Source organism: Symphalangus syndactylus, chromosome 9, assembly GCF_028878055.3.
Source record: "Symphalangus syndactylus isolate Jambi chromosome 9, NHGRI_mSymSyn1-v2.1_pri, whole genome shotgun sequence".
In the NCBI taxonomy this organism is placed as follows: Eukaryota; Metazoa; Chordata; class Mammalia; order Primates; family Hylobatidae; genus Symphalangus; species Symphalangus syndactylus.
The window spans coordinates 117,927,608-117,945,673 of NC_072431.2; the positions used below are offsets into that span (position 1 = coordinate 117,927,608).

At 37.8% G+C, this 18,066-nt stretch overlaps 1 long non-coding RNA gene across 1 annotated transcript in view; it reads left to right on the forward strand.

Annotated features, from left to right (window-relative positions):
* LOC134731464 (uncharacterized) overlaps positions 1 to 18,066 on the forward strand; it is a 53,629-nt gene that overhangs the window by 11,362 nt on the left and 24,201 nt on the right. Inside the window, exon 2 of the long non-coding RNA XR_010113762.1 lies at positions 980 to 1,051. This is a non-coding gene — a long non-coding RNA (uncharacterized lncRNA). The remainder of the gene's footprint in view (positions 1 to 979; positions 1,052 to 18,066) is intronic.

Genomic DNA, 18,066 nt, shown 5'->3' on the forward strand with positions numbered 1-18,066 from the left:
GTTCAATTAATTTGCTAGAGTGGCTCACAGAACTCAGGGAAACACGTTTACTGATTTATTACGAAGGGTATTTGAAAGGATACGAATAAACATCCAGATAAAGAGATACATAAAGTGAAGTCTAGAAGGGTCCTGAGCACAGGAGCTTCTGTTCCCATGCAGCTGGGGTGCACCACCTTCCTGGCACATGGATGAGCACTTCACTCCATATCATGGAGATATGGCAGTCCTGTTGTACTGGTGATTGTTTCAAGTGGCAAGATTGATGAGTAGGCATGGAGTATTGGTGATCATCTAAGAAGCTTCTTATCCACCTGTGAAAATATCTCTGGAGCAGAGGTGTGCAAAGGGAAATATGATGTTGCTGAGGGCTTCCTAGAGCTCCCCAAAAGTCATGTACCAGATAGACAATTTTATCCTAGACCATCTGACAATAATTGCCACAATTAAGTTAAAGCATTAGACACAAATCTTACTCGTAAAGTAATATATTCCCATCAACCTCGTTAATCTCTTTATTTAAAAGTGTTGGCCGGGCACAGTGGCTTCCGCCTGTAATCCCAGCACTTTGGGAGGCCGAGGCGGGCAGATCACGTGAGGTTGGGAGTGCGAGACCAGCCTGACCAACATGGAGAAACCCCGTCTCCGCTAAAAAATGCAAAAATTGGCTGGGCGTGGTGGCGCATGCCTGTAATCCCAGCTGCTTGGGAGGCTGAGGCAGGAGAATCGCTTGAACACGGGAGGCGGAGGTTGCGGTGAGCCGAGATTGGGCCATTGCATTCCAACCTGGGCAACAAGAGCGAAACTCTGTCTCAAAAAAAAAAAAAAGTTACGTTTATAATGCACTTAAAGAGGAAGCAACAAGTTGTGTGTTCTGTGTGTCATGAGTGGATTATATCATGTTCACTGATCCAGCCCATCCTCTCCTTCCTCCCCTCTCTTCCCTTCACCTTCTACCCTCTTTTCCTCTATTCCTCAGGTTACTCATAAGGCCAGCCATCACAGATTTGCTACAACTGAACTGAGAAACTCGAAGGACACTTCAAAACAGGTTTCAATTGAATTTTGTCTTGAGATTCTTCATTTTTCTTTCCTTGTCACGTTGGTCACAATTTGGTATCTAGTTATCTCAAATAGAGCGTAATTCATAGGTTCATGATATAGTTATGTTCATTAGATGAATGAATAAGTGAATGACTAAATGAATGAATGAATGAAGAACACATTATTATGGTTTTAGTTTTAGCAAAAGAGAAAGTTCAGAAATGCTGAGGAACCTGAACACCAGGGGGCATCAAAAGTTTGCTTTTTTTTTTTTTTTTCTCAAACCTGCTGTTTAAAACAGTCTAAAACTTGAGTCATATTGGCTTCATAAGCGAAAGTGCGAGAGGGAAAGGGGGAAGAGGAAGAGAGAAGTTATAACTTAAAGGTTAATTCTAAAGTGGTAAGTGTACTCTACTGCAGCTTACTTAAGTTGCTTTTACAACAGTGCATGTGGTTTTTCTCATATACCAATGACCAGCAGATGACACCACTTCTTATGACCAGCAGATGGCACCACTTGACCTCATGGGTCAAGGAGTACAGTGTAGGACCAGATTTTGGAGGATAAAGAAACATATATAGGGGATGAAATCTTTCACAAACTTTCTGTAGAAAAACTACTAAAGTAAAATAAATATTAAGTAGAGGATTAAGCCCTGTAGGTCTCAAATACCTTAATTTTTAAAAGGTAGAATTTTAACCAGAAGTATATTGTTCATTTTGAAACAAATAACTAAAATGTTTTTAAATGTCAAGTTTAAGCCTCAGAAAAGGTGAGCTGCAATTGATAGAAATAATTTGGATTTCACTGTGTACTTTTAGAGTATTCCTTTATCAGATTTTTCAATGACCGATTAATTCACAGATATTAGCCAAAAGAAAGAGAGTTGCACACAGACACAATACTGTTAGATTACTGATTAATAGCACTAAGTGATTTCCTCCATTGTCCTTGGCTATATAATTTAAGTGTCAACAGAGTACTTCAGGTTCTCTTATGTACTATCAGTTATTTACCTTTTCTAAACATTTAACTACTTTAGTTGGATACTTATAATCAGACAAATACTGGAACAATGTCTGTAGTTAGAGTACTTGTAGTGCAAAGGAAAATGCAGACCCACTGGTTTTTGAGAGTGACGGCACTTGACCCGAAACTTTAAACATGCTTGTGAAACTTCCATCTGGGTGAAGGAGCAGAGGCCAGACTAGCACTTAGTTTCTTTTTAGATCTTCCATGCCTTAGTCATGCAGATAAGTAGTAACTGCTTGAATGGGAATAAAAAGCATTCCGTCAGATTTCTGAGTATAATGAAAAGTCCCCGTCTTTGGCTCTTTGATTTCCCACATGAAGCTCAGCTTGGGTATTACTACGATAACAAAGAGCACTAGAGAAAACAAAAGGGCATATTTGCTTAAATTGCTGTTTGCATCAAAAGAAACTGCCTAATGGGGTTATCGCTAGGTCAGACTGCACTCTGTTTTCACCAAGGCTGAATCAAGACCAGATGAATTCGGGAGGGCTGGGTGGGATTAGAGCCTTTAAGCACTAGTATTTTAATAAAATTCTTGGCAAAACTATCTCTGAGCCTTCTATTAGCAACTGAAAGATACATAAGAAAGAGATTGGAAATACCGAAGTGATCAACTACTAGGAAATGACCCTTAGGTTTAATTTTATTTCCACAAAAAAAAAAAAAAAAAAACAAAACACCACTGTGCCATATGGGAGAAAACATGATAGAGAAGCAAGATCTAGACCCATACTCTCTGACTCTACACTATTTGGTGTTGAAGCTTATGACACTCTGCTTCAGTTTCTTCATCTGTAAGATTAGGGTGATTATCCAGGGTTTGTGTGAGAGTTCAAGTTAACACTTGTAAAGCACTTGGAACATGGTAAGTACTGAATGTGTTAATTATGATGATGATGATGATGGTATACTAGCTACTGCATGAGGTGCTGAGAATACAGAGATTGAAAAGATACTGTCTCTGCCTTTGGGGAACTTAGAGTCTTTTAGGAGGAGTCAAGAAAATAAATAAGAGCAAAAAGTTATAGATATAATAAGGAGGTTATATAGAGTTTTGGGATGGGGGTGACAAGGGAGGGTATGGTGAGTTTGGCCTGGGTAGGGGTGAGGGATGCTTTGAAGAAAGGCCCTTGAGCTGAACTGTGCCATATGTATTTGCAGGCAAGAAAAGGGAACAAGGAAGGGCTTTTGGACATGTGGTGAAGTCAGGGCTGGGCAACACGTGTTGAAGGGCACCAAAGTAGGAACCAGTGTGGTACATTCAAAGAGCTGCCATTCTTGGAACATGGTCAGAGCACAGGGTGTGAGTATAAGGGGGCAGAGTGAGAGACGAAGCCCTTCGGGGGGACATAGGTCAGAGTCCAGCATTGGAAACAGGAATCCAGGGGTTAATTTGGAAATTAGATGAGGTTTGTTTCGCTCATTCATTATTTATTTATTTATTTATTTATTTATTTATTTATTTATTAGAGACAAGTTCTCACTGTATTACCCAGGGGGACCTTAAACTCCTGGGCTCTGGGAATCTTCCTACGTCAACCTCCCAGGTAGCTGGAATTACAGACACGTGCCACCATGCGTGGCTAGTATTTTTTAAAAATAAGCTGTCAATATTTACAACTTAGAAACCTCTACATGAAAAAATAGGGATTTCCAAGCTTTCTAGAAAATTTGTAGTGTCTTGCAATATCATTCTCTAATTCCAACACAGTATCAGTGGATGACATGCGCTCTGCCCAGTTTGTCCCTGGCCTCTTCCTCTCACATTCAGTCCCAGCCTTGCCTCTAATCCCATGAGCATTGGTGTTTCTGACATTTACATAGCACCCTAAAGACTTCTGATATTATTCTACAGGGCAGGCAGAGCACTGAAATGTTTTAAGCAGGAGGTTCTACTGGAGGAGGGATTGAAGGACAAGATGGTGAATTGTTTTCATCTTTTAACAAAAGTTCTATCATGAGCAATAACTGGACACATATGAGGGCAATTGAGTATCATTGGATTTTACTATTAAATTTCATTAGAAAATATAATCTATTCTTTGAAAATTGGAATATTTAATCTTATTATGGAAGAGTGACCAATCTTCTAGTCAACCCTGTATTATTTTTATTTTTATTTATTTTCTTTTTTTTTATTATTATACTTTAGGTTTTAGGGTACATGTGCACAATGTGCAGGTTTGTTACATATGTATCCATGTGCCATGTTGATTTCCTGCACCCATTAACTCGTCATTTAGCATTAGGTATATCTCCTAATGCTGTCCCTCCCCCCTCCCCCAACCCCATCCGGAGTGTGATGTTCCCCTTCCTGTGTCCATGAGTTCTCATTGTTCAATTCCCACCTATGAGTGAGAACATGCGGTGTTTGGTTTTTTGTCCTTGCGATAGTTTACTGAGAATGATGTTTTCCAGTTTCATCCATGTCCCTACAAAGGACATGAACTCATCATTTTTTATGGCTGCATAGTATTCCATGGTGTATATGTGCCACATTTTCTTAATCCAGTCTATCGTTGTTGGAAATTTGGGTTGGTTCCAACTCTTTGCTATTGTGAATAGTGCCGCAATAAACATACGTGTGCATGTGTCTTTATAGCAGCATGATTTATAGTCCTTTGGGTATATACCCAGGAATGGCCATTATTTTTATTTTTAAGAGTAAGCAAATGTTCTAAAACTTTAAGAGGAAAGCCCATCCTTCTTTGGCAGCTCCTTTAAGGATCAGCAGATAGTCGTCTTGGAACTGATAATAAAATATAATCCAATCTTAACATACCTGGAAAAGGGCTAAAGGGAATGCATACCTACATTTCAATAGGGGAGGAACTGGTACAAAACAAGTTACTAAGAGGCAACAAAGAATTTCTGGCAGAGTGGGTTTTGCTATCTAAAACCTGCTTTTTCTAATAGAGAACCTCTCATCTCCAGATACTCTGTGACTCTCAGGAAGAAAGGCATATAACTTAAATTGAAGTGACAGATAAAATAAACCCATGGCCTTTTTGGCTTTTGGGTCAGGCCCCTGTGAAGTTAGCAAAGGCAGCAGAAGCAGCTATGCTTGCATCAGAATGCAGAATGATGCCCATCCCCAGGAAGCATTTCACACCCACTTCCTTTCCATCCATGGAGTAAGGGGATAGGGAAGTTAATTATGAGAAGGGGGATGAACTAATCCTATACTCATTCTCTGGCCTTCTGTAAAAACACTGGTTGGTTTTTAGCAGGAAATTTATGCCAGTTATATTAGGATTCTCCAGAAAAACAGAACCAGTAAGATGTGTGTGTGTGCATGTGTCAAGTGTATGTCACATATACACACGTGTATGTGTGTAAGTGTATGTCACACACATGTACTTATATACGTATGCATGTATATATCTATATCTATATAGTTGTAGGGGCTAAGTCTGAAATTTGTGGGGCAGGTTGACAGTCTGGAGATTCCGGGAAGAGTTGGTGCTGCAGTCTTGAGTCTGAAGACAGTCTGGTGGCAGAATTCCTGCTTTCTTAGGAGACCTCAGTCTTTTTTCTTAAGCCTTCATTTGATTGGATGAGGCCCACTTATGTAATAGATGGTAATCTGCTTTATTCAATCTACTGATGTAAATGTTAGTCACGTCTAAAAAGAACCTTTGCAACAAAATCTAGACTGGTGTTTGACCAGAGTACTGGGTGCCGTAGCCTAGCCAAGATGACACATAAAATTAATGACCACGTTGGGGCCCAGGCTGGTCTGCATGATATAGGCTGGAAAGGAGAGGAAGACCCTGCTACTGAGCTATGCCCATCTCTGAGAAACCAAATTTTATCTTTCAAGTTACATGTGATATTCATTGAACAAACGTGGAACACCTGCTATGTGCAAAGTTCTTTGCCAATTATTCTCTGCTTTTAGGGGGTCTTTTGCTGTTGTAAATTGAAGGAAGAGTACAGATGCAGACAGACACCCTGGGAAGCAACTTAGTATGGTGGAAAGGCACTGAGTTGTAGAGACAAGAGTACCGGTTTTGGCTGTGTGACTTTGTGCAAGTTTTCACCCTTCAAAACTCATGGGTGATTCCATTTTATCAAGATCTGCAAACTGCCTAAGCCTTATATTTATCTATAAAACCATCAGCAGCAGCAGCAGCAGCAGCTGCATCATTGCCCCAGGATTTAACAGAATAAAACGTAACAATTTCTGTTACATTACAAGTCACCAACAATTGTTCTTTGTCTTCCTTCTATATCACATTGCTAAGTAAAAAGGGGTGTGAGAAACTATGATATGAGAGGCAGAGTGAGGGAAATGGCACCAGGCATGATGTTGCAGTCTTAAGTCTGAAGGTAGACTGGAGGCAGAAAATTGGAACCTTTAATCAGGTGTACCCCATAGTCAGCTGGCTAGCTGACTCTACGGGGCAGGTCTGTGGTGCAGGTGAGGCTTCATATTTATCGATTATTTGGTAAAAATGAGGTGCTGTTCCTGAAATCTAGAATCATGATGGTATGACTATAAACATTTCAGAATGATTCTCACCCTTTTCAATCCCTTATGTCACAATCTCCATTTATAGTTTTGAGTTTTGAATTTTAAGCCATGTTCTAAAAATTCCAAAGTTCAACTCTTAGAAAATCCCAAGTAGTCTAAGAGTGTTTTACACCAAAATAGTCACAAGATTATGTTAGACAAGTTAAAATACATGCATTTTAGTATATGCTTTGCACAACCTCTCTGAAATGTCTTGTTCAAAAACAGAAAACTCAAAGCTGCTCAGATGTTTGTTATGGTCTCTTAGTTCGATAACTGAAAGTGACAGGCTATACTTTTTCCAAAGGCTCCCACACCAATTTGTGGGTTGGGCTAACATCATATTGCTTTTCTCTCACTGCATTCTCTGGCGTGTGTGTGTTCTACAGAATACCTATATTAGGTCCACAGATGTCCAGTGAAAAGAAAAAGAAGTTTATGGTTTTTGATGCCTTGTTAAAAACATGCACAACAGGTTTTCTAGTCTGTATAAGATGGGAAAAGGGATGGTAAGGGGATCACATACATTATCTTAGTCCTTCAAAGGTGAATTCATTGCTTCACCTGGGGATTTGATTGAAGTGGACATTATTATTTTAACTTGACCATCAATTGCTAGTTAATAGTACCTGCACACACTATCACTAGTGGTAGATAACAATGGGAAAGCTGATACTGGTATCTCTGTAACTTTGTTAGAGTTTTGGGCAAGTGAGCCAAGCCAAGTTCTACCCCCAAGTAGATCTTCACTTATCCTCAGAGACACCAAGGTGATGAGACTGGAGAGGACCAGTCATGATTAGAGAATAATTATGAAGGGATGACATTATATACATTTGGTTGGCTCAGCTGTTCATAACTGTGGGTGCAGATCACACAGATAAATGCATAGCTGATTAAGCTGGCATCCCACTCTTACTGGTGCTGTGCCAATCTGGGGGCCATTTCCAAACAAGAACATAAGAATTCAACTCAAGGGAGTCAGAGTTGTATAAATTCCAGGCTATCATACGTGGGAAATACAGACTTCAAAACAAAGTACTTAGAGAAGGAATTGGAAAAATTAGAGATTGATAAAGATGGAGGTACAGCAAGAAATAAAGTAAAAAAAAAAAAAAGGCTTTTTGGCACATTTCCATTACCACCTTGAGCATACAAGAAGTCCTCTGCAGATTCTCACTGAATGAATGAATTGAAAGATATCCCTCTCCTCCTGCCAAAAGAAAAGAAAACAGAAAGACAAAACTCACAACGCCCTAAGAGTAATTCCAGAGAAAAACAGGAAGAAAAAGAAGTTACCTGAAGCTCAGATAAGAGGGGAAATAAGAGTTGAAAGAAAAGCTTAAAAATTGGAAGAAAAGCAAGAGGTTTGATTCAATTGAAGGATTCAACAAGCTTTTCCTCCCCAAATTCTTGCTACATATAATGGCATGATACAGAGCCAAGTATATTTTATGAATTATTTTATTTATTTCTCAAAGTAATATGAGATGTCTACTCATATTATGCCCACTGTACAGATGAGATCAGAATCAAGTCTGGACCAAGTCTGTGTGAGACCAGAGGTACACTTGTAGCTATTGTCCAAGATTGGACAGTAAATTATATGACACCCTGGCTGTAGGGTCCACTTGAATGAATAAGACACAGATTTTAGCCTCTAAGGAGCTTATACTCTACTGGAGGAAATCAATCTGAAAACAAATAATTTTAATTCAAAGCAGAGTGACATAAGAGTGTACTTAAGGAGCAAAGTGGGAGGTTTATAGGCCAGAGAAGAAGCACTTAATTCTGATTTGTGGGTGGGTTTAAACAACCAGTGTTAGGGAAGAAATAAATGAGAATGTAGTTTTCCCCACCAATTTTTTGTTGTGTGTCCTAGAAATAATTCCTGAAAAGGGATCTTACAGCCAGACAGACCGATTAGAGGTGAATATATTCTAACCTCTGCCTTACATAGAAATTAAATCCTAGCAAACCCTCTATAGGTTTAAGGAAGTACGTTTCTATTCCCACGCAAGGCAGCAGGTACTTCCTAGTCATTTCAAATCATGATCACTTTAAGGAAAACCAAAAACGCTGACTGGAAAAAAAAAAAAAAGAATTTTCAGCTGTTAAAGCTGAGGCCTGTGAAATCTTTCCTAAATTTTTGTTAAAATTGTTATCAATTTGATGCTGAATCATACTTTATTTACAAAAACATCCTGTGTCCCAGTGAAATCTTTATGCCATTTCCAAGTAGACCCACTTTCTTAAAAATAAATTTGTAACACTTTTTTTAAAAGAGAAATCTCAACTAGCAGATGTATATTATATATATATTATCAAATAAAATATAATGTCATGTATATAATACATAAATTTTCTCCTTCAACATAGAAATGCCTCTTAATATATTAAAATTATTCCTTTATAAATTATATCTATATAATTTGTCTCAGCATAGCATTAAAGATGGTTAATATAATCTAGTGTTCTGCACTTTTTAGAAAAAAAAATCCCATTAGGAGAAATTCAAAATGTTTTACAAATATGCCACGGAGTAGGTTTTAATCATTGCCTTTCTCTTCATCTGGACAGTAAGCGAAAGCAAGACTGTTGGTTGAAATGACTTATGCAAAGGTGAGAAGCACTAACAAAGTTTAGCCCTGACTCTGACTGCTAACACCGTCATTCTGTCCCAGAAGCCATGTCATCTAACTGCTGGTCAGTCATGAAGAAAGCATTTTTGGAGCCTCACCCCTAAGTGAATTTGCTTGGCAATAGGTAGAGGGGATAAATTAGTGACTTCCTTCTACCTACTGAACAACTTGCTGAATATCTTGTACACAACCCAGGTCACTGAGATAAAATCTAAGAAAAAAATCAGCACATTCCAAAGAGAATGAAAGCAGTTTCTATTCCAAAGATAAATCAGTGGAGTTGTCATAGGTGGAAATTAGTTTGTGTGTGTTTGTTGTTTTCTTCTTCTGTCTCAGGTCTCTTTCATTATTGCTGAAGACTTATAGGAAAAGCCCCTAAAATATTTAAATGTTTATATATTGGAAAATTTTTTTAAAGAATATTGATTCTTAGGAATGAGCTACATAAGAGGTCTAGTTTGGAGATATTAATCAGTATTTGGGTTTACTGAAAATGTCACCACAATCCAGTGGCCCCAAGCTATGCAAGACAAACCAGTATATTATTTCTCTAAAAGGAATCTAAACTGAGTGTATATACGCGATGACACTCAGATTTACCTTTGTTCTTGAGTGAAAGCAAAAGAGATTGGTATGTCATCTGTTAACAATGTTCAAGTTGGAGAATTCCCTGCAGGATTTTATTTATGAAAAGATAAAAAAAAAAGTTGTTACACATTTTTTTCTAACCTGTGCCTCTGCAATCAAGGAAAGTATGACTTTCTATAATTTGATTGTAGTTGTTTCTTTAGTGTAGGAGTGTTCACCTACAGTAGAGTGCAGTGTGTTCACCAGGTAAATGAGAACATATGATGATAATCTTTGTCCCAACAGGCACAGTAGAGCTGATAGTTCCTGGAAGCTGGCAGCATTAACTCTCTTTAATCAAGTTATAGCTGAAACTGGTTTATTAGGAATGATACTAGGATGTGGAGTGCTGATCCTTGTTTTCCCAGGTGCTTTTTAAACTAAGTAAACCTCAAAGAGTTAGACAAATCACCACAGAATTTGGTAAAGCACTACAGAGATATGTTTTCTACACATTTAGCTTTTTTGGAGTGGAAAAGATTACAGAAAATTCCTTCTTTTAAAAATAATTTGAGCAATATTTCACTCATAATATAGGACAGCATGAAAAAGAAAAATAATCTATAGTTCTATTTTCATGAGGTCACATTGCATAGGTTTGAATTCCACCTATTCCCTTTTGTAGCTGAGTGAACTTGAAAAAACTTATTAAGCTTCTTTGCACTTCAGTTTCCTCACATATAAAATAGAGATATTAATAGTAGCTAACAAATGAGGTTGTTTCAGGATTATATTAGATTAAATACACAAAGTACTTAGAACAGCGCTTGACACGTGGTAAGTGCTTAGTAAATATTAGCTACTACTATTATCAATTTTGAAATGAATATATTAAGAATGTAGCTCCTTTTTAAATTATACTTTAAGTTCTAGGGTACATGTGCACAACGTGCAGGTTCGTTACATATGTATACATGTGCCATGTTGATGTGCTACACCCATTAACTGGTCATTTAGATTAGGTATATCTCCTAATGCTATCCCTCCCCTCTCCCCCCACCCCATGACAGGCCTCAGTGTGTGATGTTCCCCTTCCTGTGTCCAAGTGTTCTCATTGTTCAATTCCCACCTATGAGTGAGAACATGCGGTGTTTGGTGTTTGGTTTTTTGTCCTTGTGATAGTTTGCTGAGAATGATGGTTTCTAGCTTCATCTGTGTCCTGACAAAGGACATGAACTCATCCTTTTTTATGGCTGCATAGTATTCCATGGTGTATATGTGCCACATTTTCTTAATCCAGTCTATCATTGATGGACATTTGGGTTGGTTCCAAGTCTTTGCTGTTGTGAATAGTGCCGCAGTAAACATGTGTGCATGTGTCTTTATAGCAGCATGATTTATAATCCTTTGGGTATATACCCAGTAATGGGATGGCTGGGTCAAATGGTATTTCTAGTTCTAGATCCTTGAGGAATCGCCACACTGTCTTCCACAATGGTTGAACTAGTTTACAGTCCCACCAACAGTGTAAAAGTGTTCCTATTTCTCCACATCCTCTCCAGCACCTGTTGTTTCCTGACTTTTTGATGATCGCCAAGGAATGTAGCTCCTTTTAATCTCAATCCAAATTCTATATGTGTTTATGGAGTGTAATCTCAGTACGCATACAATTTTAAACTTATTTTTTCTTTTTTCTGCATAAATATCTTTTTGATGTGGCTATATAGACTTTATGTGTTACTTTTAATAGCTCCATGAAGTTGTTGCATCATTTCCTGCAACAGTGCAAGAATGCCACATACCTTTTATAGCATTATAACGATACTTTTGTTGTAATATGTACAGGTTGTTCCTATTTTTATTTTATTATATATGCAAGATAGCGCTCAGATTTACCCTTGTTTTTGAGTGAGGCAAAATATAATTACATTTCATAACTGTAAAGTAATATCACAATGAATATTTTGGAAAATTTATATTAATTCTATTGTTTTTTGCTTAAGGAATATAATTGCTAAAGATAAAATGTGAACTTTTAGAAGAATGACATTTCAATAAAACTTTCTAAAATGGTTGCCGTAAGTTACAATATCATAAGTATTATGTGAATATTTTACAGCATGTCCTCACTAGAATTTGTATTATTATTTGATAGATACAAACAAATGTTTATATCTCTTCTTGTGTGAAGTCTTGTTCACATCATTTGACCACTAAACTCTTGAAATTCTTTTCTTTTCTTTTTTATTGAGACAGAGTCTCACTCTGTCATCCGGGCTGAAATGCAGTGGTGCAATCATGAATCATTGCAGCCTTGATCTCCTGGGTTCAGGTGATCCACCCACCTCAGCCTCCAAGTAGCTGAGATTGCAGGCATGTGCACCCACACCTAGCTAATTTTTTTATTTTCTGTAGAGATGGGGTCTCCCTACATTGCCAAGGCTGGTCTTGAACTCCTGGGACCAAGCAATCTTCCCAGGTTGGCTTCCCAAAGTGTGGAGATTAAGGTGTGAGCCACCTTGCTTGGGCAGAATTATTTTCTTATACATTTAAATTTAGATATGAACCCTTTTTTTTTTACATCTAATGAAAATGATTTTCCCTTCCATTGTGGTTTTTTGATTTACATAATTGTGATTTTTCAAATTATTACATATTTGAAAATTTTTCTTTGAATTTTTTTATTATGTCTGGTTTCGTCCAGATAAAATTATCTTGTTCTTCTATTTTTTCTTATAAATAAATTCTTAACTTCGTGGTTTATTGTGATATGCCATATAAGAATGATTGAAAAAAAATTGTTGCAAACTATCACATTGAACATCTGGCATTTGGTTTTATGAGATAATAATTATAAGTAATACAACAGGATTCTACTCACTATAGAAGCTGAGAGCAGAAGGCAGATTTTTTGAAGAGAGAGTCTCTTTACTTTCCATATTGCATTAGATCTCCCTGATCCACACAACAAGTTCTGAGAAAGGGAAAAAAAATCTATGCCCCAAATAGAGCAGAGTTTAGAACTAAAGACAATGCTGGCATCTCATTGTCGCCTTAGGTTAGCTGATCTAATTTATCTTTTCTTTTCATGAAATTAATCTCAAGCAAACACACTGTTCACACTTTTAAGTTAAGGGATGCTTAATGTGCTTAATGCAAGCTAGAAATATTGATTTCTTAATGTAACACTTAAACACATATATTATTGCATCAATTCCTGGCAGAAGCTATTTTAATTCTTTGAACTAGTAAAAAAGGAAAGTCCTGTTTGTGGTTAAAAATATGAGTGCATGGTAAAAATATGAGTGCAATGTAATTTTACCAAATATGGTAAAATTACAATCCAGAAATGCTAACTAAAAATGTTGCCTTATTTGGTTACTTCACTTTAGCACAACAAAACCTTGTCTTTGGTTCTTTAAGCAGTTAACTTCAGTACCTCAAGTGTTTCTTAATCTAGGTGCTGAAAATGAAGAGATAAATAAGAAAAGATTTCTGCTGGGGCAATTTAAAGCCTAGTGCAGACAGATACAGAAAATTGATTGCAACATAATTTGGTAAATCTTAAGAACCAGACCTTTTAACTGCTTGTGTCAAAGATTTTAAAGGAGACTCACAGTTTACAGTTAACAGTAGAGGGGCTCTCATCCTATCTCCCTTTTGACACTGTCCCCAGCTCAACTTAAAAGGGCTTCAGAACCTCCCAGGCTCCTTTCCCACCACCTCAAGCACCTCGCTCCTCAACCTGCTTCATCATCACATACTGCCCAAGGATCCTATCCCAAGAAGGAAGATATACTTAAAATTAATTTTCCACCTTTCCTTCAGAGCGATAGAACTAATCATCATGTTTCATACTCCTTTTGGCCTCAGTCACCATAAAAGTCCAAGCATTCCAGGTCATCACAGGAACTCTCCTCCATATGTTTCTGTATATCCCTTGATCTGACTCAATCTCCCATTCCTTCCAAAACTGCAATCCCTTCCAACGCAGCTGCTAGAATTCAGGGCTTGGGAAGCACAGTCTCTTTTATTTTCCAACTCTTCTTTGAGCAACACCTTCACCTTCTTGCTCTAAGCCCTGGCTCACCACTCAACCCAACCCATATCCTGTTTACCTTCAGCCTTTGTAGGGGGTGGTGGTTTTTGCTCCCACACCCTATGCTTCCAGGTCCTGGAGGTGGGGATAGGAATGCTCCTTATTTCTCATTGTTTTTCCTCTTTCAAAAACCCTTCATCTCCTATTTTCCAAGCCATTCCACTTCATGATGGAAGATTTTAGCAGCTGGCTCATTGCATTTCCTTCTACCATGACTCCTGTCATCATATTTAATGACTTCAACATTTATGTATGTCATTATTTTTCAAATTTGGCTGCACATTTTTATTACCTCATGATGTTTTAAAAATCCTACTTGCGTTCAGTTCCTCCCCCAAGCCAAAGAAGTACTGATTTAATTTAGTCAAGGTAGGATTTAGACACTATATTTTGTTTTGCTTTAAAAAAAAAACAAACAAAAAACCCCCACAACTCCTATGATCTGAATATGCAGCAGAGTTCAGCACTACTTGCTTAGATCAGTTTCTCAGTAAGCCTTTTCAATTACTTGACCTTCTGACTCCAAAATCTCTTTCTTTCCCCAACCCCATCATGTTCACCCTAGCCATACCCTACAGTTTATCATTATAAGTAGCCTCCAATATCTAGTTTTTCGTCATTCCACTTTCTGATATTCACAGCATCTCTTTCTGACTCCTCACTTAAGTAGAACATCATTCCAGTAATCCATGGACCCACTCCCAGTCTTTGTCCTAATCATCTCCCTCACTTGTCTTTACTTCTTTCCTTACTCATCTTAGATTCCATGGTTTGTCACTATAACTCTTCTGCATGTACCCACAACTCTTTTGTCCTTCTCTCTCCATTATATTTTCCTAGCAAAACCCAAACCCTGGTTACATTTAACTCTGCTTAATCTATATCTGCATTCAGGCAGCTAAATGGGATGAGAGAACAACACACACATTTACTTTACATTTTGGCCACAAATCTCTGGTGGGTCCTCAGCACTTCAGGAAATTTTTTTATAGTAGAATTCTCTGGTCAGTTCTTTGTCCAGACAACTGTTTGGTATCTTCCCCCCTTTTTTTAAACCTCCAACATTCCCTCCTTGTCTTCACTCTCAGCTGATAACCTAGATTTTTATTTCATAAGAAAATAGAAGTAAGCAGAAGAGAACTACTTCCTTTTCCCTTTACCAAATCTACCAACCTCCTTGCTCCACACCCAAGTGCTCCATCTTCTCTTTGGTAACAGATGATAAACAGCTCCTGCAGCCTGGCTCCTCACCCCCTTCCACCTGTGCCAGGGCTTTATTCCTCTAATCATCCTTTTTCTCCTGAACAGGACTCTCCCCTCTTACTGCAGATCATTCCCATCAGCTTACAAATAGACCCCCCACCTCAGCAAAACAAACCCAATCCTTTCCTAGACTTCTGGTTGCACTCTAGCTCCAGTTGCATTCCTCAACTCTTCTTCATAGCAAGTTTCTTGAGACTTTTCTGTACTCACTCTCACTTTCTCACTTCCCATCTCTTTAGCCCACTCAAGTTGGGATTTAGTCCTCATCACTCTCCTGAAATTGCTCTGTCAGAATCACCAGCAATCTCCCTGTTGCTAAGAGCAGCAGTTAATTTTCAATCTTCATTTTATGCAGCCTCACAGCAGATTTGGCACAATCATCATCCACCCTGAAGCATTTTCTTCTCGAGCCCTTCTGGATACCACTATCTCCTAGTTGTTCCATCACACAGCTGTTGCATCCTGGTTTTCTCTGCACACTCTACCTTTCTCAATATTAGAGCACTCCTGCTTGATGTTCTTACTTGGTCCTGCCTTCTTCACTGCCTGTACTCACTCCCTAGACCATTTCATCCAGGCGCATGGCCTCACATAGCATCTTCATGCTGATGATAACCCCCCTCCATCCTTTCTCCTAAGCTCTCAGTTTAAATATCCAATTGCCTAGTAGGTACATTCATTTGTGTATCTAAGAAGCATAACATGTTAAAACCAAGATTTTTTTTCTTCTCACATCTGCTCTTTATATGGATTCCTCTTGTCATATCCATCCCCTAAATTGCACAATCAAATATCTAGGCACTATCCTTTTTCTTTATTTTCTCAAATTTGACTTTTTTCCTTCCTTTTCCTTCCTTCCTTCCTTCCTTCCTTCCTTCCTTCCTTCCTTCCTCTCTCTTTCTTTCTTTCTTTCTTTCTTTCTTTCTTTCTTTCTTTCTCTTTCTTTCTTTCTCTTTCTTTCTTTTTCTTTCTCTCTCTTTCTTTCTCTCTCTCTTTCTTTCCTTCTTCTTTCCTTCTTTTTTTTTCTTAAGGCTCTTACTCTATCCCCCAGTCTGGAGTGCAGTGGCATGGTAACGGCCCACCGCAGCTTTATATTCCCAGGCTCAAGCAATCCTCCCACCTCAGACTCCCAAGTAGTTGAGACTACAGGTATGCACCCCCACACCTGGTTTTTTTTTCTATTTTTTGTAGAGATGGGGTGTCTTGCTATGTTGCCTGAGCTGATCTTGAACTCCTGGGCTCAAGCGATCTTCCTGCCTCAGTCTTCATAAATGCTGGGATCATAGGCAAGAGCTATGGTGCCTGGCTCACATTTAGCATGTCTATCATCAACAATTCTTGTCACCTCTACTTTAAAAAGTGCCTTGAATTTGAGAATTCTCACTGTCTCCACCTCTATCATTTTGGTCCACACTATATCTGAGTGTTGTGTTAATCTCCTAACGTGTCTTCCTATTTCTGTTCTTGCATGCTTTCAATCAATTCTTCACACAGCAGCAGATTGTTTTCAAAATGTAAATTTGGTCAATTAACTTGGCTTAAACCGTCTCATAGTTTGCTATTACACTGAGAACATGGTAAGTCCTTACTAATGCTCACAAGGCTGTTTGTGATCTGGCCCCTGACCCACCTTTCTGATGTCATCTTTACCAGCCCTCCCTTACTCCAAGCTGGCTGAATTTGCTTCCTGGAGTTCACCAAGTTTGCTCTATCTTTTGGGTCTTTATACTTGATCCTTATACAGCTTATTCCTTTATTTCATAGAAGAGATACCTTCTAATTCCGAGATCTCCCTTATCTAAAGTGAAGCTAAGGCTGCACATTTTATATTCTCTTACTTTCTGATATTTCCTCCATATTACTCATTGGTACTTGAACTTAAATACTTATTTGTTTCCTTTATTATTTGTTTCTCTTGCTCTAGAATGTAAGCCTCCTGAGGTTAGAAATTTTATGTCTTGCTTATAGTAGCATCCCCAATGATTACCTGAGAAATCCTCAGTACATATTTGTTCAATGAATTAATAAAATGTTATCACTAAAACTGATGTTAATATTCATGAAAAGAGATTACCTTACTGATGTTACCTCATTATTGATCGAAAACAAACATGAAACTATTTATGTGTTCATGTGCCACCTAAAACCATCTTGCCTAATTTTGAATGTCACTCCAGGTACAACACTTTGATTAGCGCTATTTTCTATCCTGTGAACATTTCTACCCAGGGTTTGTTGGCCCTGATTGGTTTAATCAGGCATGGGTACCTGGCCAAAGAACAACCAATTTATTATGGTTTGATTATCAATCGGATTTGAAACTGGCCAAAACATGCATTATTACCTAGTTAGGCTGAAGCTTGCTTTTGGGTATGATGGAATACCTAGCAAATGACTATCATTACTGTCTTATTTATAATATTAGAAAACTTAAATTATCTTGAATGTCCAATATAAGAGGACTGGGTAAATATATAGAATGAGATGCTATATAGCCAGTAAAATGATTCTATTAAAGACTTTTGAAAGATATGCTTACTATATAGTGTGTATTTTGAGTGAAAAAATCAGAGAGCACAATTATTTATGCCGTATGACTTTAGTTTTATTGGTTTTTTCTCTTTGTATATACAGTTTCACAAAGAAAAAAAACCCTAAAATTTAAAAGGGCTGCTTTTTTCCTGGATGCTACCAATGAGGACTGTAGGAACATCACATTGTAGGTGGCTTTATTTCTTCCATATAGTTTTATAAATAATTTCAAATTACTTAATTAGAATAATTATGTTATTTAGAAACTTTCCATAAAAAGAGCATGCTAAAATTTTATGCATTGTTTAAAACTAATTTATATTCTTGCATTATATGTGCATTGTATATAAAACTATATATAAAGTACTA